General features: G+C 48.0%; 1 long non-coding RNA gene across 3 annotated transcripts; it reads left to right on the plus strand.

Moving 5' to 3' along the window:
• The first annotated feature begins 374 nt into the window (after positions 1-374).
• On the plus strand, positions 375-22,504 carry LOC143688584 (uncharacterized). 3 transcript variants are annotated; one of them, XR_013178150.1, is made up of 5 exons: positions 375-540; positions 14,177-14,255; positions 15,363-15,498; positions 16,083-16,304; positions 21,710-22,504. It is a non-coding gene; the product is annotated as an uncharacterized LOC143688584 (long non-coding RNA). The 3 variants fall into 3 exon arrangements; XR_013178152.1 differs by having other exon boundaries at positions 16,200-16,304; XR_013178149.1 differs by lacking the exon at positions 21,710-22,504 and having other exon boundaries at positions 16,083-17,343.
• Positions 22,505-23,609: the final 1,105 nt, after the last annotated feature.

A 23,609-nucleotide genomic window follows, 5' to 3' on the forward strand; every position in this document is an offset into this window, starting at 1 on the left:
TCACGCGGCGGGACCTACCGGCCGACTGGTGGCCGGCTGCGGGCGGGCGGGGCGCCAGGCCCTCCCTCCCGGCCTCGGCAGCCGGGGCGGCAGGGAGGGGGCGAGGAGGGGCGGAGCTGAGCCGCCGGCGCCGCAGCCTCGCCCGCAGCCGCCTCCGCCGCGAACCCGCGCGCACGTACCCGAACAGGGCCGAGAGCTGCGGCGCGTGCGCGCGCTCACCTGCACCCTCCGAGGAAGCCTCGTAAGCTCTCGCTCCGCCCACACCCAATAGGAAGCGCGCACCTGCGCCGCGGCGCCAACCAATCGATAGACGCCTCGCGCGGCGCGTGGGCGGGCTGCCTTCTCAAAAGTCCCGCCCACAGCCGTACGATTGGTCCTGCCCTGCGAGGGAGGGGCGGGATCACCTGCAGCCGTGGGCCTCCTCCCCCGACTCTGCGAGAGAGCTGGAGAACGCATGCGTAGTCCCGGGAGTTTCCGCCTCGTTCGGGGGACCGCCGAAGTCCGGCCGGAAGTGCGGCGCACCTGGAGAAGCCGAGGCGGGTGAGCGCCTTGCGCACGCGCGGTGCCGGGCCTCGCGCGCCGACCCGCCGCGGAGGCTCTGCGGGCTGCTGGGTTCATGCCCGCGGTGTTTCCGCCTTGCGGCCGAGCGGCCTCCAGAGCCCGCCTTGCTCCCGTTCGCGTCCTTTAGGCGTCCGGCTGCAACTCTCGGGTGCAAATCTCAAGTTTTCCCGCCCGTGCCCCAGTGACTGGGGAAGAACTTCAGGGCCTTTTCGTTTAATTTTGTCTGAAGAGACTCAGCTTCTTAAATCTGTCAGGTCCCGAATGTTCGCGTGGGCTCCGTGAGGGAAGGAGGCTTTCCTTCGCTTTCAAACAGAAACCTCTCCCCTCCTCAAGCCATTTGCTGTTTGCCCGAATGATGGCCTCTGGGTTGAGTCCCTTCAGTCCTCTCAATTCCAGGGCTGGGTTTCCGCCCGCCGGGACGGTGAGAACGAGGCTGAAGCTTCAGCAGAGGGAGGCCACCGGGCTTCTCCTCAGAACGGCGGATCCCCCCCCCCTCCCCGCTTCCCTCAGAGCGGCGGACCCCACCCCCCACCCGCTTCCCCTCAGAGCGGCGGACCCCACCCCCCACCCGCTTCCCCTCAGAGCGGCGGACTCCCCCCCACACCCGCTTCCCTCAGAGCGGCGGACCCCCCCCCCACACCCGCTTCCCTCAGAGCGGCGGACCCCCCCCCACACCCGCTTCCCTCAGAGCGGCGGACCCCCCCCACAGCCGCTTCCCCTCAGAGCGGCGGACCCGCAGGACGCCCCGCCAGGGCACTTCCTCCTCAGTGGCAGGTACCGGGTGGAAGGGCAGAGCGAGCCCCTAGCAGCCCTTCGGGGCAGGACACGTGGAGAAGAGCTTGCCCGGGGCGGAGGCCCTGGAGCGCTGGCCTGGCCGGCGCCCCCTTCCCGCCTGTCCTTTCCCGACGCGCTGCCGACCCCGTGGAGGGAAGGCCCGGCCCGGTGGTCTCCGCGCGCTGGGCTGAGGGGATCTCTCGCTTGCCCGCCCTGGCTCAGAGGACGAAGCCCCCGTTTCACCCCGGGAGAGGGGCTCAGTTGGTCAAAGCGTCCTGGCCACTCGTGGGTGGAAAGGGCGCTGTCCACCCGGAGTGACCCCCCCCCCCCCCGGGCGTCTGCCCACCCCCTTGGCCAGCGCCTGCTGCGCTCGGGCTGGCCGGCCGTGTCAGGAGTCTCGGGCCTGGAGGTCGGAGGATCCGGCAGCACCGCGCGCCGGGTGCGCGTCCCTCGGGGTCTGTGGCGCAAACACGCTGGCCAGCGGGGCTCGGCGCCCACCCCGGCGAGCACCGCGTGCTGCCGTCGCATGCCGCCCGGACCGGGACCGCGTCGCCGCGTGGGAGACCGCGAGCCGGGGGTCGCCCACGCGTCCGCGCGCCGCCACGCAGAAGGTCGCGCGCGGGGTCTGCGACTGTTGTGTGGGGCGGAGTGGCCGGCTGTGCGCTCACGCCGGGCCCGATGTCGCCGGGGGAGAGGAGGGGCCGGCGCTCCCGACCTCCTAAGAGGGGCCCGTGCCGGGCCGGCTGCTGGGCGAAGGCGGCCGGGCGGAGGCAGGTGGGGCTGAGGGAGTTTCGTGGGGGGTGCCGCCCGCCCGCTTGTCCCGGGGTCTGGGGTCTCGGCCGTCCTCAGGGGCCCGGGCGGAGAGCAAAGGGCGCGGCGGGTGTTCCCGCCTACCTCGGCGGAGAGACCACCCATCCTACTTTCCCCTCCCCCGAACCCGCAGACTAAGCGGCCCCCACCCGCAGTCCCGGGCCTGGGGGTGTCGATGGCCGGTGGGCTGGGGCGGGGCCGGAGAAAGGCGGCCTCGGCAGCGTGGGGAGGGGCGGGCTCCGAGGACAGGCAGGCCTGGGCTCCCGGGGAAGGGCGCAGCCCGGGCGGCCCCCGGCCACCGCTGGGGGAGGTCGCGAGGCGCGCCCCAAGTCCGCGAGCACCTGTGAGGGGGAAAAGAGTGGGTACTTTTCCACGGTTAGCTTCATTAACTCCCGTGCGGTGTAATGATAGTTTTTGCCCCTTTCCTCCTCCACTTCTTGCGGGGGAGGGGGAGGGTGGCACATTGCTGGTGAAACTTTTCTCAAGGAATTTCTCCTGCCAGCTCTTTTTCTCCCTGATTGCCCAAGTTCCAGTTTTGATGGAGCTGGTTAATAATTCTTTGAGAAAGAGGGGAACTGTATATTTGTGAATTTCGATGGAGCTGGTTAATAATTCTTTGAGAAAGAAGCGGACTGTATGTTTGTGAATCTCAGACTACTCACCAAAGCCCTGCAAACCCTTTAGCAGAGGTGGTTTAAATCCCCTGGCCTGTTTCCTGGTTAATAGCTTATAATGCTTTACTGCTCTGAGTGTGGGGGAGGAGTGCTGGTGCTCTCAGCTAAGGAAACTAATAGTTTACTGATTTCTTGTAGCCTTGAAGAAGCTAAATGCACCTTTAAGTAAAAACCCATCTTTGGAGGAGGCAGGGTGTACCAGGCCCTGGACATATGTAGCTTATCCTAGACAGGGATCGGCCACAACTTTGCTTTTTGACCTTTTCGCTCTCTGGAACTCAGTTTCTCCATCTGTAAAGTGCAGACACACGATGAGATCATCTCCACAGCCCGGCCAGCTCTTATGTTTCCTGGTACACCAGGGATAATGAAGGTTGATCATTGTTACAATGTTACTGGGGACAAACTGAAATGAGAAGAGTAATCTTTCTGTCCAGGTCTTCAAACTGGCTGCAGTGATCTGCCAGAAGACCCCAGCCAGTTCTTTGGAGGTGGATGAGGATGATGAGAGCTAACATTCATGAATCACCCACCGTGTGCCAAGAACTGTGCAAAGTGCACTCATGCAGATTATCTTATTTAATTTTAAGGATCATGAAAGAGCTTAATATTTGGGGGCACTGAGATCCTAATTTTTTTTTTTAATGATAGATGTTAATTTGAGTTCTCGATCTGCTCCTTGCTGGCCAGGTGACCTGGAAAGAGTTCCCTCCACTGTCTAGAGCCTCAGATTCCAACTCTATAAAAGAAGACAATGCCTACGTTTGTATCATTGTGGGAATGGGGTGAGAAAATATACACAAAACTGCTCTGCAAACCATGAAGTGTGATACAAAAATTGGGTATTACTTACTGATATATGTTACCAAAGTCTCTGCAAGAAATCCCTTGAAATAACATGGAAAGTGATAATAGATCATTATTTTTTGTTTGTGCACAGGACAACCTCTTAATAGATACTTTCTGTAGTGAAACAGGCCAAGAGGCAACCAGAATACACAAGCCTGATTCAGGTCAGGTACCCAGTGTTCTAATCCTGCCTCTGCCATTTACTGGCTGGGCAAGTTCTCAAGGTCTCCGAGCCTCCACTTCCTCATCTGTAAAATGAAGATAATGATAGAATTAACTGTCTTAGCTCATGTCCTAACCATTTAGAATAGGGCCCAGCACAGATGGACTCCAGAAAAGTTATCTATTATTTTTACTGTTGCTCTCTCGTTCTTTTCGTTTCCCACTGCCATGATTAATTCATTAATGTGTCAAATGTTTATTAGCCTCCATTGTGTATGTAACACTCTGCTCGGTATGGAGGTAAAGGATAACAAAGAAGGAATGAAGATATGACTCCTACCACCTAGCACTTCACATTCCACAGATAGATTGGTTCAGCAAACATTCCTTGCTCACCTAACAAGGATCAAGCAAGGAAATGCAAATATGAATATGACAGAGTTTTTGCCTCCAAGGAACTCACAGCCCGGCTGAGAGGTGGGCTCATGGAGAGAGCTGTGCAGGTCCTCGGGTGCCATACCTAAGGGGTGGGGGCTGGAGTTGGCGTTGCATCCTGGCTCTCCCACCAGGACCTGCTCTCCCACCAGGACTGTTTTCATTTTCTTTCCCCATATGAACTGTGGGGAAAGAAAATGAAAACAGTAATAACGTCCACCTTCTTGGATAAATAAATATTTTTAAGTGCTTATTGTATGCTAGGCATGATTGTAGGTATTAAGAATACAGCAGTGAAGAAGACACAGCCAAATCCCTGCCCTCGTAGAACTGACGTACCGGTGGGACGAGAGAAGATGTGCGTGTACATGTTTAAAATCTATCATGTGAGTGGGCCACGGTGGCTCAGCAGGCAGAGTTCTTGCCTGCCATGCTGGAGTTCCAGATTCGATTCCCGGTGCCTGCCCATGCAAAAAAAACAATCTTTATCATGTTAGAGGTGATGAGAGTCGTGAATGGAAGGTGGAAGGTCTGAGGTGGGTGGAGGTGGAGAGGAACAGAGAAACTTTTAAACAGGCTGGCAGTGATGGACTCTTCATGAAGCTGGAGATGGGAATGCGAACTGTGTGTTTTCCTCCCAAGGAGGGGGAGAGCTGCTTGGGATGGGTGTGAGTATGAAAAGAGATAAAGCTCACTCCGTGCCTGGCACACGGTGAGGGCTCAGAAGACGCTAGCGGCTATTTTAAGCTATTACTCAGTGCTAAGGCCAGGGTATGAGAGGGAAGGGGTGGGAGCAGAAAGGAATGACTTAGTCAGCCCCTGGGGGAGTCTGGAGTATTTCATGGTGAAGTGACTTTGGTTAGAGCTGGGTCTGGAGAATGAGTAGGAGTTTGCTAAAGGCATGGGGGGGTGGGGACGGAGAAGGGGGGCAGCGGAGGAGGCATTCCAGGGGAGAGGGAGCTTGCAGGCAGAGTTGTGGGGGTGGGGAAAGAACATGGTGTGTTCAGGAGCCTGCGGAGTATGGGCATGTGCTCATGGGGGCTCTCCCTGGAGAGGGAGACTGGAAATTTAACGTGGGAACAAGATTGTACAATGTCTCAAAGGCTGTAGCGAGGAGCTTATGCTTTCTCCGGTTGGTTCTAGGAGTTTTCTAAAAGAGAGAATGAAAAAGTTAGAGTTGTGTTTTAATAAGACTCTACTGGGGTGGCAGGCACCAGGGGCAGCAAATTACTGAGTCTTGCAAGAAAGAGTGTGATCAAATGCCAGAATGAGTGGTGTAGCCTATGGGCTTTAGGGTGGAGGGAGGGCATCTATTCATTCATCAAGTATTTATTGTGGTCCATCAATAGGCCAGGCCTATGCTAGATGCTGGGGCTACCACTGGTGAATAAAAACTCTTTGCACAAGGTAGACAGACCGTGTGCAAGTGAACCGAATTGATGAATTGGCAGAGGGGATGGTGGTGTCACAAACTCCGTGGCTTTATGGCCCAGATGGGTGGGGACTAGAGGACAGAGTGCCACTGTTCCATGTGGAGGACTCATCTCCAGCCTGTGTGGCTGTGTGTGAATGCAGGCTCCATGCCGACTGTCTTCTGAGTCTTTAAGAGATGCTGGACTTTCTGTGGGAACCTTCCTGATTTTTTTTTTAACTTTTTTCTTGTATAGTATAACATATAAACAAAACAAAGAAATAAAAAAGCAGTGGTCTTCAAAGCACTCCTCAATAAGAAATTACAGGACATTTCCCAGAGTGTGTCATGGGCCACCATACGATCCTCTCAGATATTTCCTTCTAGCTGCTCCAGTTTTAGGAGGTTAGAAGGTTTAAATGTTTTTTTTTTAATCAGCACAATTGACTTTTTTTCTTTCTTTTTTGTGAAAAATAACATACGTACAAAAAAAGCAATACATTTCAAAGCACAGCGCCACAAGTAGTCATAGAACATATTTCAGGGTTTGACATGGGTTACAATTCCACAGTTTTAGGTTTTTACTTCTAACTGCTCTAAGATACTGGAGACTAAAAGAGATACAGTTTAATGATTCAGCATTCATATTCATTTGTTAAATCTTCTCTTCAGTGTATAACTCTACTATTACCTTTGATTTTTCCATACCTCTCTTTGGGGTTGTTTGGGCTATGGCCAATCTAAATTTTTGCTACTGGAAGGGTCTGTCACTAATATGGGGTAGGGAGATGAAACTAGCTGATGTTCTGGAGAGGCTGGGCCCTGTAGGTTTCAGGACTTATCTGGACCAGGGACCCATCTGGAGGTTGTAAGTTTCTGAAAAGTTACTCTAGTGCCTGGAACCCTTGTGCAATCTTTTATATTGCCCTGGGTGTTTTTTAGAACTGGCTGGAATGGTCCTGGTTGGGGGTTGGCAGGTTATGATAGGTTGCAAGGTCTAACTGAAACTTGCGTAAGAACAGCCTCCAGAGTAGCCTCTCAACTCTATTTGAACTCTTTCTGCTGCTGATATCTTATTAATTACACTTCTTTTCCCCCATTTGGTCAGGATGGAATTGTTGATCCCACGGTGCCAGGTCTGGATTCATCCCTGGGAGTCCTCTCCCACGTCACCAGGGAGACTTTAACCCCTGGATGTTATGTCCCATGTAGGGGGGAAGGCAATGATTTCACTTACAGAGTTGGGCTTAGAGAGACTGAGGCCACATCTGAGCAACAACAGAGGTCCTCCAGAAGTAACTCTTGGGCATGCCTATAGGTAGTCTAAGCTTCTCCGCTACCTACATAAACTTCCCAAGAGTAAGCCTCAGGATCGAGGGCATGGCCTATTGATTTGGGTGTCCCTAATATTTGACACAGTATCAGGGGATTCCCTGATGGTAAGGCTTACTAGTTTCATGTTTTTTCTCCCATCCCTCAAGGGAGTTTGACAGTACTTTTTTAGTATCTGCTTAATATACTCTAGGATGGAAAATCAGCTTCCTGATTTTCAAATGTTAGCAACTGATCAAACAGGGTGTAATGATTGAAAATAAATGGAGTGTGTGCATGCATGTGTGCATGTGGAGTCTACTTAGATATATTGTACGGAAAGGCTCTGAGAAGGTGATATTTCAGTTCTATAATGGGAATAGGGTGGGGAAGAGAAAAGAAATGTGCCAAGGTTTAAAGGTAGGAAAAAGCTTGGCGTGTTTAAGGAATTAAAAGGAGGCCTGGGCCTGGAGATAAAGAGTGAAGAAGGGCTCAGAATGAGACTGGGGGTGAGGGGCAGCAGGGGCCACTTTATGCGGGTCTTGTAGACCATGATGGGAGGTTTGGATTTTATTCTGAATTTGATGAGAGGCCATCTCAATGGGTAGAGATAACTGTAACGTCTGTGGCATCTGAAACAACTGTAGAAAGATCAGAGGAACCAAAAAGGTATTCTGGGCAGGCAAATGGGAACAAAGACTTGAAGTAGAGGATGGTCAAGTAAGGCGGACAGCACCCTGGGATGAGTCCAAAGACAGGAAAACCTTGGAGTGACATTCAAATAAGGAGATTGGTGCCATTTCATGGAGGTCATTGAATGAAGATCTTTGGTATTGTCAAGACTTTATCTTGTATGCCAGGGTGCCCACACGTGCTTGAGGATAAAAATCATCTGGGTGCTTATTAAAAATGCAAATTCCAGGGCTTCTTCTGTGATCCCATTTCTGAAGGTCTGGAATGGGGCCCAGGGAACCTGTCACTTTAACCATTCCCCTAGTAATTCTTACCTTGAAGCACATTTGGGAAACGCAGATGTCAGAGCTTAGGTGTCACTGAGCTTTCTGACCTTAGACTAGGAAACTGTTGCCTGAAGAGAGATTGGAGGAAAGAAAGTTAGAGGCGGCGAGGCCATTGAAAAGACCCTTGCATTCGCCTGGACATGAAACTGTGAAGGTCTGGACTTAGGTTGGGTAAGGGGACATACTGGAGGAATAGCAATAATCATCATCCTATAGCACTCATTGCAGTAGCTGTAACACTGCACTGGACATTCCGCACGTGTTCCATCTTCACAGCTCCATGGCACTGACGCACAGTGTCCCTATTCTACAAGGAAACGGGCTGGGAGGAGTGGGCATCCTGCCCACAGCTGTGCCGCCTGCCGTCAGGGCCAGACCTCAGCCCTGTGCACTTAAGGGCAGGAGAAGGAAGAGGAGGCAGAGTAGTGAAGTGCTTGGAGCACAGGCTCTGGAGTCATACTTGGGTTCAAGTCTTGTTTCTGCTACTTGGGAAAGAAACCTGGTCTCAATGTCGTCATCCAAGAGTTGGAGAGAATGATGGTACCTACTCCTGGGGTTTGTCATGAGGTTTGTAAAGGGTTTGGCATGTTGCCTCATACACAGTAAGCACTCTCTAAATTGTTATAGTAGTTCACATTATTCAAATATTAAAAGGCAGAGGAGTTGTGGTTAGAAAATTAAGAAAATGTCATGGACATCTACTCAGGAAATGGGGTTATTAGCGTCCCTATTTTAAGTTTCAGTTAGGTGTTTGATAGTTGAGATGATGAGGGTGGAGAAAAGGCTATGTTATATGTTGAAAAGCTGTTTGTCTGGCACATCATGAATTCTCTCAGTGTTAGGCCCATGAATGACCAGAAACATTGCTGGAGACTTTGGGGAGTATGGTGGCAGTAGCACAGTGGGAGAAGAGGTATATTGCAGGCCCATGCAGAGGGAGACCGTGCGGAAATGAGGAGCAGGGCAGCAGATGGCCAGGAAGAAGCTGAATAACATGTATAGACCACTGAGCATTAGAATGTGCAGGTCCTGTTCTAAGGGCGCGTAGGGAGACCAGCCTACCTGGTTGGACTGGGACTCTGCTGGGCTTCACCCTGAGAGTGCCAAGTCCTGGGAAACCCCACAGTCCCGATTTTATCTTCACAGTATCATATAGACATACGTATACCTATCACCTCCCTTCCAACGATGAGGAAACTGAGGCAGAGACGTTCAGTAGGTGACCCGCAGTCACACAAAGCTGGTACTCAAACCCAAGTGGTCAGATTCAGAACCTACACCCTTCTGTGAGGCCTTTTATAGAGCAAAGCGAATTTAAATTATTGGTTTAGGATGGTTCTTCCTTTTTAAAGTGCATTGTTCTCTTTGGAAGCAGAAAGCATGCCTGTGCCCATGTGTTTTTTTCTTCCCCTGTGACAGTCCTACAGTTGAGAAGTCAGTTAAGAGTCAGGTTGCAAAGTTTGCTGCCTTCTAGAAACCTGACACCCTCCAGGGCTCTGCTCCTCAGCCCCAGCGTCTGAGCAGGACCCCTCATGGGGTTTTTTAGGGAGGAGGGAGAGTGGTTAGCAGTTGAGAGGAATTTCCAAAGTGAAAATAAATCAACAACCAACCCAACTTGTAATGGCAATACAGTGACTTAAACTATTAAGTTCATTATTAAGAGTCATTTATAGAAATTTTTTTCCCTCAATATATTTAAGAATTGAACATATTAAAAGAAAATAAAGGAATGCCAAGTTTATGTAAAATTATACCAATGATGAAAGTGGTTTGAGAAGAAGAAAACCAACCAAAGCTGAGGTGCCTACAACTTTATACTCTTGGGAAACCCCGAGGAGAGCAGGGGCTGGGAAGCAAAGAGCTTTTAATAAGCTGCAGAGGTCAAATCCTGACCTCCTGTCTCTGAGCTGGACGCACGGGGACAGGGTCTCCTCTCACCCTACTCTAAACGGGACCCTGAGGGGTTGCTTCAAAGGCATGCGTTAGGAATCCCACCAGATTCTAAATCACATTTAACGTTTCGGGATCTGTCATTACCAGCAGGCAATGGAGGAGAGCGTCACCAGGCTGAGGCTCGTTGATGTTCAGGTATAAAAGGGTGTCCTCTGGGTTCCACTGGAGTCGGATTAGAAAGGGCCCAGGTTCACTCTGTCGGGCTGAGCAGCTGAGTGCTGTGCACACGCTGTCCCTTAATCCTCATGTTAACCCAGGCACTGCTGTTAGTCCACCCTGCTGGCGTGGGGACGCAGGCTTAGGAGGGGAGGATAAATAGCTTTGCCTGAAGACTTACACAGAAAAGAAAGAGCATAGCTTGCAATTAGGACCCAGGTCTGTTCTGACTATGTTTTCTGCTACACAACTCTGCAAGGAAACTTAAAAAAAAAAAATCAGTTGTCACCTTTCTAATTCTAAGCATAAAGAATATCTATGCATTTCTGGAAGTAACAGTGGGAATTTTCAAAATGTTGCCAGGCATATCCCACAGCCTTCTTGGTTGGAGAGTTTTGCTTATGTTAAAAGGCAAAATGTTGATGTGAAGGTACTTCCCACACAGATGAAGAGCTTCAGAGAGGCTTGAGGACACCATGCCTGCGGGATGACTCCTGCCCACTCCTTGATTCCGTCACCCCAAGGCATGTGTGCCCCAAATACCAGGGTCTTGGCACACGGCCCCTGTGTTCACTGCTCTCACTCAGCATGGTCAGGAGAAGGTTACCTTATTCTACTCACCTTTTTAAATCGATTTTTTAAAGTCACGAGCAGTGACTGTTGCTTTTTATTTGTTTTTAGCCCTTCCTGGTGCTCGCTCACTAGTCAGTTCCATTACTGGGGAAACGTCCTCCCCACTCCATGTCTAAAATGAGGAGGAGAGGTTTGCTAATATTCTTAGGCGTCTGGTGTTAAACGAGAGCCTAGGCTCAGGGCTCTTTCTTCCCGGGCCTCTCGCTCTGTCTCAGAGTCGTTCCCCCACCAAGCCTTGTGGGAGTGGGAGCCCTGCAGACCCCGTTCTCTGCGCAGCCCAGCCCTCCAGGGCAGCACCTCCTAAACTGGATGGGCTGACACCTTAAAATGCTTCCAATTATAAAGATGAGTACGATTTTAAAATACAATCAAAGTGGATAACCAGAAAAAAATGAAGTTAAAACTCCCCAAAGACATACAAAATACCCCACTTTTAGTGTAAGATCCAGCAGGCAGCATTGTGCTTAGGGGCACAATTGTAGTGCAATGTGATAAATGTCCTGGTAGGTGTGAAATCCCAAAGGAAAAGAACACAAGCTTTGTGGGAACCCAAAATCGGAGTCTGGGGCTCTCGATTTCTGCACCTGTCACACAGTCCTCTTCAAGGTCTGCTGGGCGTAGGTGAAGCATAAGCACCAGAGACGCCTGCATCTGAGGAACATGCAAAACTCTCTTGTCATTAGACTCTTTTGGCAGTCCAGGAGTTCGAACTGCTTGGATGAAATCCATATAGCCTTATCTCATGTAGCATGCTACAGATTAAAATATTTTAAAATACTTTTTAATTACAAAAGTAGAAGAAATAAAAGTCTGGTGTTTTCTTCCAGGTCTTTTATTATGTACCTGCGATTATAGTAATGGACTCAAAACCACACGTAATTTTTTTTTACAAACCTTATTTGTTTCACTCCACAATATGTCATTATCACAGTTGTACTTCCACTTCACTGCCTACATACCTTCTGCATTCTTCTTCCTGGTTGCGTAGCTTTCCAGGATGTAAGTGAGCCGTAGTCTATTCAGGCAATCTCATGACGTGGATGTTTTGGTCATGATGACTCACAGAGATGCCCCGAACATCCTGTGCAAATGTCCCGAACACTGGCTGGGTGTATTTCCGTGGGACTGATTCCAGGAGTAGAATGGTGAGGTCAGTGGGCATATGCATTTTGGTCCTGCCACAGTTGTCCTGAGAGAGAATATCAATCATCATCGGATTTTAGGGTTAGGCAAATTCGCTGTTGTACTCCCCTCCTTCTGTTGGTCAAGAGGCTGGAAAGGGGAAGGACTTGGTCAATCTCCCGGTGAGTTGAAGGCAGAGCAGAACGAACAGCCTCCTGACTCTGTCCAGGGTCTTTATCAACCTCCTGAAAGCCTGGGGCCTTCAGCCTCGCCAGGCATGGTGCCGCAAATTCGTGTCAGGTTTGAACCTCGGTTCTTTTTTTTTTTTTTTAACATGGAAAGGCACTGGGAATCGAACCCGGGACCTCTGGCATAGCAGGCGAGAACTCTGCCTGCTGAGCCACCGTGGCCCTGAACCTCGGTTCTTAAGCTTGTGTCTTAAGCCCCTTAAGAAAGCGACATGATTGTGGAGCCCTTTGCAGCCCTTGGGAGGGACGTCTGAGCCCCATCTGGCCAAATCACCCTCGCCATCTGCAGATGCAGCTGGGTGCACTGCATGAAGCCTTAGCTCTGCTCCAACTTGAATTTTGTGATTTGGGGGTGGTGCTTAGCCTCTTTGTGCCTCAGTTTCCCCAGCTGGGAGACAGAAACCTTTTCAGAGTGATCATGCAGATAAAATAGGAATACCGTATAGTGTGAAGGGTTTGCCAGAAGCTTCCCATGGAGCTTGAAAGAACCGGCCTCTGGTGAGGCATCCAACAGAGGGCAGTGTCTGAGTGGAAGTGAGAATTCTTAACACGCAGAGAGGAGCTCCAACAGTGCTCAGTTAGTCCTAGAAGGTAGATTTTATTGCGTTCAGAGAAGATAATGTTTCAGCATATTCCGGGTAAGGACAGGAAGTGACCACACCCCCGAACTCCATGGACGCTCCCCTCAGTTTAATTCCTCTCTGAACTCAGAGGCTCCTGATGGGGTCATTTCTCGTCTCCTTCTCTTTCTTCACCGTAACCCACCTCTGTTAGTGGCATCCCCACCTGTCTGGAAGCCTAGGACAATAGCTTTATTTCAAACCTTCTGTCTCCTCTCCCCATGCTGAGACCGCTGCCCGTCCAGAAACGGCCACCACTAGCCTCTCCCTGTAGCCACGCAGCAGCAGCCCCTGGTTAGACCCTCATTATCTCCCATCAGAACTAAACCCACCTCCAGACATGCCCGGGAAGGCCCAGCCTCCGGCTCCAGCCAGTGCACCGTGACCCCTGGGCCAGGAGAGTGGGTGCCTCCCATCACACTCAGGGCCACCTTTGCTGCCACTTATGCCAGGGTGGTTGTGTAAAGCTGAGGCCGCTACTGGCATGAGGTGATCCAGTTGCCACAAGGCCCCATAAGATAGCAGCTGTCATCCCCACTCATGGGTGAGGAGGTAGGAGAGGTGATGCTGGGATTTAAAGGGGTGTGGAAAGAGGATTCCCAAGAAAAATGTCATGGAGGGCAATGGCTTTGGTGTCAGTTTCTACTTGAAAAAGATCAGTAGAGTGATTATTTGAAATTCCCCTTGAAAGCCTGGCAATGTGAGAGTGTCCACCTGCCCGTGCCGTGGAATGCAGGTCAGATCAGTGGAAGCACTACTCACGCGCTCATTCCACAGTTGATTCCCTGGCACAGTGTGAAGTCAGAGAGATGGAAGTTGCCTTAGTACTTAGTCCTGTATCACTTAATTTTACCCCTATTCGAACACTGCCATTGAAATCTGATGTGTTATTGAGGAGGCTGGATTACTGAAACAAATCATTATTAAAAAGGAAAAGTATGACAGATTACCTGTGTTCTGTGAGTTGTGGCAAAGTGTTTACAAATAACAATCTTTTAGAAGCAGACACAAAAATCATAAAAATAAATTTTTAGAGTGGTGCAACAGTGGGTCAGTGGCAGAATTTTCACCTTCCATGCCTGAGACCCTAGTTTGTTTCCCAGAGCCTGCCCATGCAAATCAATAAAAAATAGATAGATAGATAGATAGATTAATTTTTAAAGCCCCAAATGCAAGGCGTCCAAGCATAGTAGGCCTCAGTAAAAGGTGGCCATGGGGATAGCGATCCTTTCGCCAGAAATTAAGCTCTAGAAAGTCAGGAATTGTGTGCACATTCACTCTGGGGAACCAGCTGCTGGCGCATTGTAGATGCTCAGGAAATGTGGGTTGAATGAATGGATGTTGATAATATGGTCAGACCTAAAATGAGATGGGAAGTTGTGGGTGTGCTCTCTCTAGAAAGAACTAGGCAATGACCAGGATTTTCTACTCTTTGTAGGCTGCAGCCTCTGCCCCCACTCATCTCATTTCCAGGAAAGTGGCATCCCACCTAACCAAGAAGATGCTTAAGATGCACAGTAAGTAGTTGGGGCCCAGCCTTTTGCATCTAAGGCCATTTCTCTTCCTGCTGTCCTTCACTCTCAGCACGCTGAAGGAGGTCAAGAGATGGTGGTTGAGCTGAGCAAGGTTTGGATCCATCCTCATTCTGTGGAGTTGGAGTTCGACTGATATCAGGTGCTCCCTCCTCGAGCCACAGCTCTAAATATCCCAGTGCTGATGGCCTTCATGTTTCATCTCCACCCCCAGTTTCTTCCCTGGTCTCCACACACCGTCTGGATGCCTGCTCAGACCCTCCATTACTGAGACCTAGTAGGCTCTTGCCTGCCCCCCCCCCCCCCCCCGCTCATCAAGAAGTCTCCCCATCTCAGCAGATGGCAACTCCAGCCATCCTGGTGGTTGTTTGACCACCGTTGGAATTGTCCTCAGCCCTGTGTTTCTCTTACTCCCACATCCCATCCTCTGGTCCTGACCTTCAAAATATATCCAGAGCCCAGCAGCTTCTCACCAACTCCATATCTTTCAGCCTGCAGCAGCCCACCATTACTCTTCCTTGAACCACTGCAGTGGTCTCTTCTCTGATCTCTCTTTTATTGATTGATTTTAAGATTTTTATTGTGACAATATAGATACAACATAACATTTCCCACCATAACCACTTTCAAATGTTTGTGGTCCCCATTCTTTCCTCCCTCACCCCTCTACGGTCTATTCTTCTTCCTGAGCCAGAAGTTCCCTTAAAACCTAAGTCAGTGTGCTGGTTTGAGAGTGTTGTGTGCTCCAGAAAAGCCACGTCCTTTAATCCTGATTCAATATTGCAGGGTAAAAACCTCTGATTAGATTGTTTCCATGGAGATCGACCCACTCGATTGTGGGTGTGACATTTTGATTAGATTACTCCATGGAGATGTGGGTCTACTCATTCAAGGTGGGTGTTGATTAGTTTACTGGAGTCCTTTAGAAGGGGAAACATTTTGGAGGAAGCTTAGACGCTTGGAGAACAGTTGCTGCAGAGCAGTCACAGACAGAGACGTTTGGAGATGCAGAAAGAAAACGCCCCTGGTGAAGTCATTTGAAATGAAATGCTGGGAGAGAAAGCTAGCAGATGTCACCATGTGCCTTCCCAGGAGATGCTAAGCAATCCAGACCCCAGAGTTTTGCCCCAGAGGAGCTAAGTGAAGGCCCACAGAGGCTTGGAGAGGAAATCACTGTCATCAGAAGCTGGAAGCAACGGAACCAGGAACAAGAACCAGCAGATGCCAGGTATCTTTTTCTGGATGCATTAGTTTGGAGATTTTTATGGCCTTAGAACTGCAAACTTGTAAAGTAATAAATTCCGTTTCTAAGGGCTGATCCATTTCTGGTATATTGCATTCCAGCTGCTTTAACAGACCAATAAATCCACTCAGGTCCCTCCTCAGTCAAGGCCCTCAGTTCTCACACTGAGTTGATGCCAAAGTCCTACAATAGCCTTCTGGACCCTACAGAATATTCCCCCTTTACCAATCTCATCTCCCACTCAGGGCCTTTGCATTTGTGATTTTGTCTGCCTCTGGCACTTCTGCCAGCTCTCTCCTCAGGTAAGAAATGGTCAGCTTCTGGACACTTTTGTTTGCTTTATTTGGGCATTGCTTGCCTTCCCCCCCACGAGCACATGAGCTTCATGAAGGCAGGTACTTTGTTTCCTCCTCTTCTTTATTCATTTCCAGTACTTTCATGGTCTGGTTCACATGTCAACTTGCTCAGGTGGTGGTACCTGTTTGTCTGGTTGGCCAAGTGCTGTCCTGTCTGTTGCTATGAGGACATTTCATAGAATTAAATCATGATCACATCGGCTGCATCCACAGCTAATTCCATCTGTAATCAGCCAAGGGGCGTATCGTGTGCAATGAGTGATGCTTAATCTAATCACTGGAAGGCATTTAAGGAGAATGCAGAAGAGACAGGTTCTCTTCCTGCTTCAGCTGGTGAGTCTCTCCTGTGGAGTTCGTCCAGAGTTGTTGTTCCATCAGAGTTGTCAGCTTCACAGCCTGCCCTGCGGATTTTGGACTGTACGTACCAAAGGTTAGGTAAGACACTTTTACAAATTTTATATGTACAGATATTTCCAGCTGATTCTGTTTCTCTAGAGAACCCTAACTAATACAGCTACCTAGAAGGGTCCGTCACAGTGTAAGAGTTCGTGGGTGAATGAGGGTGAACAAGCAGCATCCTTGTAGTTCTCAGGGGAGTCCCTTGGACTTCACTAAGTGGCAGAAGTGCCCTGGAGGTGGGTGAGCTGACAAAACGCCACGAGGCGGAGGGGGCAGAGTGGACTGAACCATGAAATGGCTAAAGGCTAGGGTCCATTTAAGATGCAGACAGCCTTGAAGGGATTCTACAAGCGGCTGCCTCTGGAGAATGCGGTTGGAGAGGGCAAGTTTGTGGACTTGTCCCTCCCCAGAAGAAAACAGGAGAGCAGATGGTGGTTACTGAGTGTGAGCCAGGTCCGGCACTCTGCTCAGCTCTGCACCTGAAGTTTCTCCTCAAATCTCGCACAGCTCTGTGGCTAGGCATGATTCTCATCCCTATTTTTCTGATGAGGAAACTAAGACTCATATGAGTTACATAACCTGCCTATGAGCACCTAAGTAACAACTGCTCCTGGACATTTAGACTCACTGGGTCTGGGGTGGGGCCCCTAGGTCTGCCTTTTCAAAGAGCACCTGCAGCTGTTCTTCTCGTCAGGCGAGTTTGAGAAACCCTGTACTTTCTGGAAAAGGCTGGGCAAACACTGGGACCAAGTTTGGAAGGAGTTCTGCCATTAGGGTGTACGTCTTGTCCACTGCGACCTCCGGAAGTCCTACAGTCATCCCTGACCCTCAGATGTGCTCCCTCTGGGTGCCCCTGATTGAATAGCACTCAACTGGGAAGCACGCCGATGGCACACACTGGGCCTTTGTTTTCGCTCATTTTTCTCCACTTCAGAAGTCATTTTCCTCCAACGAGCTTTGTTCGCACTGGTTCTTACATTTCAATAATTGTACCTCTTATTCCAGTGACCTCCCATCTGTCCCATCTCCTTTCCTTTTAAAATATTTTAAGACATTTTCTACGGCTGTTAAAACCATAAGGTAAAGATTTAAGTATGTATAATGCATTTTTCTAAAATGCATTACAAAAAAGAAGTGATTTTATCTTGACAACTGGAATCCAAACAGAATGTAACAAAAATTCAACAAATATGGATTTGTTCTTGGTATTTATTCTCAGAGCAAAGCCAGGGAGTTTTAAGTGGCAGAAAGAACCTAGTCTTCTATTTAATATTAGGCCACTGCCATCACCCCATTGATACAGTGTTCACAGGTTATGATTTCTCTGGCACCTAGAATATACACACCCTGTATCCCTATGTACCACCTCCTATGCTATGGTAGATAACATTTCTCCAAACAATGAGCACAATTTATCCTTCAAGGAAACTTGTTATCGAAAGATCTGAGTCTTCGGAATGTGTAATTCAAAACAGAGACGCAGAGAAGAGTAACTTTTACAAGTTCAGGAAAAGAATGATTTTATTGACTAGAAAATAAAGTCCACATCGCTCCACATGGGCCTGAACCCACTTGGTGCAGCCCTTCTTCAAATAGACCTGAGATTAGAAACCACCCCCGGCCATTTCATAGCTGTGGGACCTTTCATACATGTCATTTAGACACTTCTGAACCCTACTTTCCTGTAAATGGAGATAATACCCCACAAGGTAGTTGTGAGAGATGAAATAACACACCTGTACTGGCCAGTATGATTGCCATAATTTTTATTTCCCTTTATATCTGGCCAAAAGGAACCCCATTAAATCTGGGCATTTTCCAATCTCCATACCTTTGCTATTCCTTCTTCCTGGTGTGCCCCTGGAATCTTTATATAGCCCAAACCTACCCTGCCCAAGTGCCACCTCTTCCAAAGTGTCTTCCAAGATTCCACCAAGTGGAAGAAATTTCTCCCTGCTCTACAATCTTGTCACGCCTCATCGTACCTCCTGTGTGGCTGTTATGGCTCGGCTCACCCAGCCTCCCAGCAAAGGGCTCCATCGTTGCATTGCAAACCTGAAGCAAAGCGTTGTTCCCCACAGTGCTCTCCACCACTCTCCAAAGCCATCCGTTTTGCCCATCTCCAGCCCATTCTTCACAGTGATCTTTCTAACATTCCAACCTGTCCAGCCACTGCAGTGCCTAAAACCTTCCATGGCACCCGTCAGTCGGCAGTTGAAGATAAAACACCTCAGCACTGGCTTCAATTGTGTGGCCTTCCCTCTCTCCAGACTATTATTTTTAATTTTTTTCACTGAAAAAAATTGAGATATGACTCACAAAATATAACATTCCCTTTTAAAGTGTACATTTAGTTTTTAGTATATTCACAAAGTTGTATGCCTGGCACCAGTAATCCCAGAACATCTTCGTCACCCCATAAAGAAGCAGGCACCCATTAGCTGTCATTCCCCATCCCCTCCCCCACCCTCTGCGACTGCTCATCTGTTTTCCGTCTCTGTGGGTGTGTCCAGATACTGCATTCAGATTAAACCATGCAATGTGTGGCTGTCTCAGTTTGCCAGGGTGGATGCCACACACACTAGTTGGCTTAAGCAAGAGGAATTTATTGGCTCACAGCTTGGGGGATTAGACATCCAAAATCAAGATGTTGGAAAAGCCACGCTTACTCCAGAATCTGCAGCACTTTGATGATGGCAGACCTCCATCAGATGGCTCTCTCTCTGGCTGCACAACTCCGGGCTTCTACCGATCTGTGGCTTCTATCTCCATGTCCAATTTCCTTCAGCATTTCAGCCCTATTGGATAAAGGCCTACCCTCATTCAGTTTGAGGTAATACCTTTGTATTTTTTCAATTTTTTCAATTTTATTTTATTCAATTTTTCATTAGAAAAGTTATAGGCTTATAGAAAAATCAGGCAGAAAATACTTAGTTCCCATATACCCTCCTTATTATTAAAACTTTGCATTGGTATGGTATCTTTGTTACAGTTGATAAAACAATAGTATTATAATCATACCATTAACTAGAGGCCATAATTCACATTAAGACTGACTGTTGTATAGTCCTTTTGTGTGTTTCTTTTTTAATTTCTCTTCAAGTAACATATACAAACTAAAATTTCCCCTTTCAATCACATTAAAATATATAATTGAGTGGTGTCGATTACATGCACAACATTGTGATTCCATCATCCACACCCTAACAAAGAGGTCCTATTCGCAGTGGGCCCTTCCCCCCGGCGCGCGGGCCAAGCCATGTTCAAACCTGTCCTTTCTGAGGCACCTGACTGACCCCCAGCAGTGGCCTTTGTGTTAGGCTTCTCTTACTTATCATAAAACTTTTGAGGTTCACCCACGTTGTAGCATGTATCAGTGTTTTGTCCCTTTTTACAGCCACATTTTATTCCATTGTATGGACAGACCACATTTTTTGTTCCTCTTTTCGTTAGTTGAATGTTTGTATTGTTTCAACTTTTTTTGGCCATTATGAATAATGCGCCCGTGAACATCCATACCAGAGGCTTTTGCGGTCACCTGCTTTCATCTCTCTTGCTGAGTCACCTAGCAACTCTGTTTACTTTTCAAGGACCAGCCAGAGTCTTTTCCATGGCAGCTGAGCCGTTTTATGTTCTTGTCCTGGTGCACGAGCGCTCCCATCCCTCCGTATCTCCCTTCTGCCTCTCGTGCACCACGTTCCCTAGCTCTCTGGGCTCCAACCACCCATCTATTAATCCTTTCCCAAAGGAGAGAAAAGATATGTAACAAAACAAGGCATCAGTGGCCAAGAGAGTTCAGAGTCAAGTGGCTACTCACGCAAGCTTCAGCTAGATATTGCTAATTCCACAGTTTGCCAGACCTCAACCAACATCATTCCTGTTAACCCTAAAGAGCACCCACGGCTCTGTCTGAGATTCTACGAAAGTTACCCGCACTAAGTTTACTCTTCAGAAGCCTACAACCTGGCAGTGTTCATGATCCACCATGGATGGAGGTGGCCTAAGGGTACAATGACTGAGGAACGGAAGGGGGACCTGTGGAATACACATTGTAATGGACTATTGGGCGGCCACAAGAAGGAATGAAGTTGTGAGACATGCAGCTACATGAATGAACCTTAAGAGCTGTGTGTTGAATGAGATGTCAGGAACAAAAAGACAAATATTATCATGCCTGAATCATATGGACTAACTATAATATAAAAATTAGGTGAACTAAAGTTGAGAGCATGGGTATTAGGTTGTGGCCTATTGTAAAGGGTCCTAGATTGTAAGCTCTTAGAGCAGTCACATGTATTCACAAGTGGAACTGTTAATTTTAAATTCTCAGATACTGAGCTGTTTGTATGTAACATGGACTTTCCAAGAAACTTCGGGTATCTATGTAACTCCTAAGACTCAGAGTCAGAGCTCTGAAGCTATGAAAGTCAGTAGTACCCCCTACAAGAACTGCTCAGAAAGTTGAAAAAGTGATCACATATCAAGTAGAGACGTGAATAAAGCTGATGTGGATAGGACTAAGGTATATCAGGAGACTGGTAAAGGATGATATTGTCCATATTTTAAAACTTCAACTTCTGTGTGAGACCAAAGGGAGAGATGTTTATTGGGTGCAAAATTTGTATTTTGGGTAGCATATTTCCTAATTTAACTTGTGTGATCAGTTTATTTGAACACCATAAGTACATGGAATCTTGAATAGGGTGTGAGATCTTCTTGGTTTGTCCAGGTTAGTGTGATGCCCTGATAAATTCCAGAGTAATTTGGACAGTGAATAAAGAAGTGTTTACAAAGTCCCCTTGGGGCACTAAGGAGAAAGGGGGAAATATTCAACTTTGCCATTGGGGGAAGGCCTGATATTCTCACAAGCAGTGGGGACAACCAAATCAATAGGCTGAACCCTTAATCTTGGGTTTTGTCCCGATGAAACATACTCCTGCAAAGGGGAAGCTAAGCCTACTTAGGCCTCAATTGTTGAAAATTGATAGTAATTAATATTTAAAATTTTTAACTTATGTGTGAGACTAAAGCAAAAAAAAATGTTTATTTGGTACAAAATTTATATTTTGACTAGTGCATTTCCTAATATAACTTATATAGACAGCTTAATTGAACACCGAAGTACATGGAAACTTGAGTAGGGCATGAGATTTTGTTGGTTTGTCCAGAGTGATTTGAACAGTGAATAAAAAAAGTATTTGCAAAGTCCCCTTCAGAGAAGGATGAGAAAGGGGAAAAAATCAACTTCTCCAAGCTGAATTCCTGATATTCTCACAAGCAGTACAGACAACCAAAGCAATAGCTTGAGCCCCCAGTCTTGGGGTTTGTTCATATGAAACTTAACCCCACAAAAGATAGGTCAAGCCTACTTAAAATTAGGCCTAAGAGTCACCCCCAAGAGAACCTCTTTTGTTGCTCAGATGTGGCCTCTCTCTCTCCAGCCAACACAACAAGCAAACTCACCACGCTCCCCCTCTCTACATGGGACATGACTCCCAGGGGTGTGGACCTTCCTGGCAACGTGGGACAGAAATCCTAGGATGAGCTGGGACTCAGCATCAAGGGATTGAGAAAACCTTCTTGACCAAAAGAGGGAAGAGCGAAATGAGATAAAATAAAGTGTCAATGTCTGAGAGATTCCAAACAGAGTTGAGATGTTATCCTGGAGGTTATTCTTACACATTAAGTAGATATCACCTTGTTAGTCAAGATGTAATGGAGAGGCTGGAGGGAACTGCCTGAAAATATAGAGCTGTGTTCTAGTAGCCATGTTTCGTGAAGATGATTGTATAATGATATAGCTTTCACAGTGTGACTGTGTGATGGTGAAAACCTTGTGTCTGATGCTCCTTTTATTTAGGGTATGGACAGATGAGTAAAAAATAAGGATTAAAAAATAAACAAATAATAGGGAGAACAAAGGTTAAAATAAATTGAGTAGATTGAAATACTAGTCGTCAATGAGAGAGATGGGTAAGGGCTATGTATATATGAGTTTTTTCTTTTTTTATTTATTTTGCTGGAGTGATGCAAATGTTCTAAAAAATGATCATGGTGATGAATATACAACTATGTAATGATAATGTGAGCCATTCACTGTACACCATGTATGGAATGTTTGTATGTCAAGAATGTTTGTATGTTTGTAAGTTGTTTTTACAATAAAAATATTTTTAAAAATAAAAGAAATGTACAACTTCATATGATTCCCAGGCCAGATAAGTCCTAAAACCCAGAGGGGCAGCCTCTCCAAGAGCATCAGCTAGTTCTATCCCCCTGTCCCATGTTGTCAACACCCCTCTCCAACATGGAAAAGTTAGGATGGGCATAACCCAAATATCTCTTAAGATTGGATGAGGGATTAAAGGAGAGAGAGGAGTTATAACAGAGAATGTAGGATTTAACAAACGAGTATGGCTGCTGAATCCTTATATTGATATTTCTTTTTAGTCTCCAGTGTCTTAGAGTAGCTAGAAGGAAACACCTGAAATTGTGGAGCTGTAACCCAAACCAAACTCTGAAATCTGTTTTATAACTATTTGTTAAAATGTACTTTGAAATTTAAAAAGCAAAACAAAACAGAAAACCATATATATGCAATTCTTTAGCTATAAAATGAAGGAAAATAAACAGAGTACGTTACAATAAAATACATGTTTTAGCATGGAAACGCAGGGAGTCCTGTGCGTAGGCTGGTGCTCGCACACACCTGGAAGCCCTGCGAGTGGCAGCAGCAAACGCAGGGGTCGGTGTGGGGCCCAGCCACCAGCACCTCCAATGGAGCGGCTGTCGGGGTGGCGACTACAGGACGATGAACACCCAAAGCAAAGTTCAGCCTCCTCTCCGTCTACACGGCCCTGGCATTCCTGCGAAATTCAGGGTGTGGTAAAGACATGCCGGAAGCGCTGTGTTTATGTATGAAACGGAGTCAGGTTCTCAGTGAGCCCAGATACCCTAACTGTGCTTGGGGAGCGCTGCCGGAACGTGCCATCCTCTGCCTGGAACACGAGTCCCTTCCTCTTGCCACAGTAGCTCCACCTGCGCTTTCAGCTCTCAACTTCAGGTCAACACTCCTGCCACCACCCCCAGACTAATTCTCTTCCATACAGTCCTGTGCTGCTGCTTCATAGCATTCAACCCCGTTTGCAATCGTATGTCTGTGTGTTTTCTTTTTAGTAAAACCTTGTCCCCAATCGGCACAGACCCCATTAGGCCTGGATCTGGAACTTTCCTGTCATTGTGTTCCCAGCCCTTAATGCAGCGCCTGGTGTTCAGATTTGTTGAATGAATTAATGATCTAATAGCAAGCTCTCGCTCACCTCCTCTGCTGCCTTGGGAGTT

This window comes from Tamandua tetradactyla, chromosome 1, assembly GCF_023851605.1.
Source record: "Tamandua tetradactyla isolate mTamTet1 chromosome 1, mTamTet1.pri, whole genome shotgun sequence".
In the NCBI taxonomy this organism is placed as follows: Eukaryota; Metazoa; Chordata; class Mammalia; order Pilosa; family Myrmecophagidae; genus Tamandua; species Tamandua tetradactyla.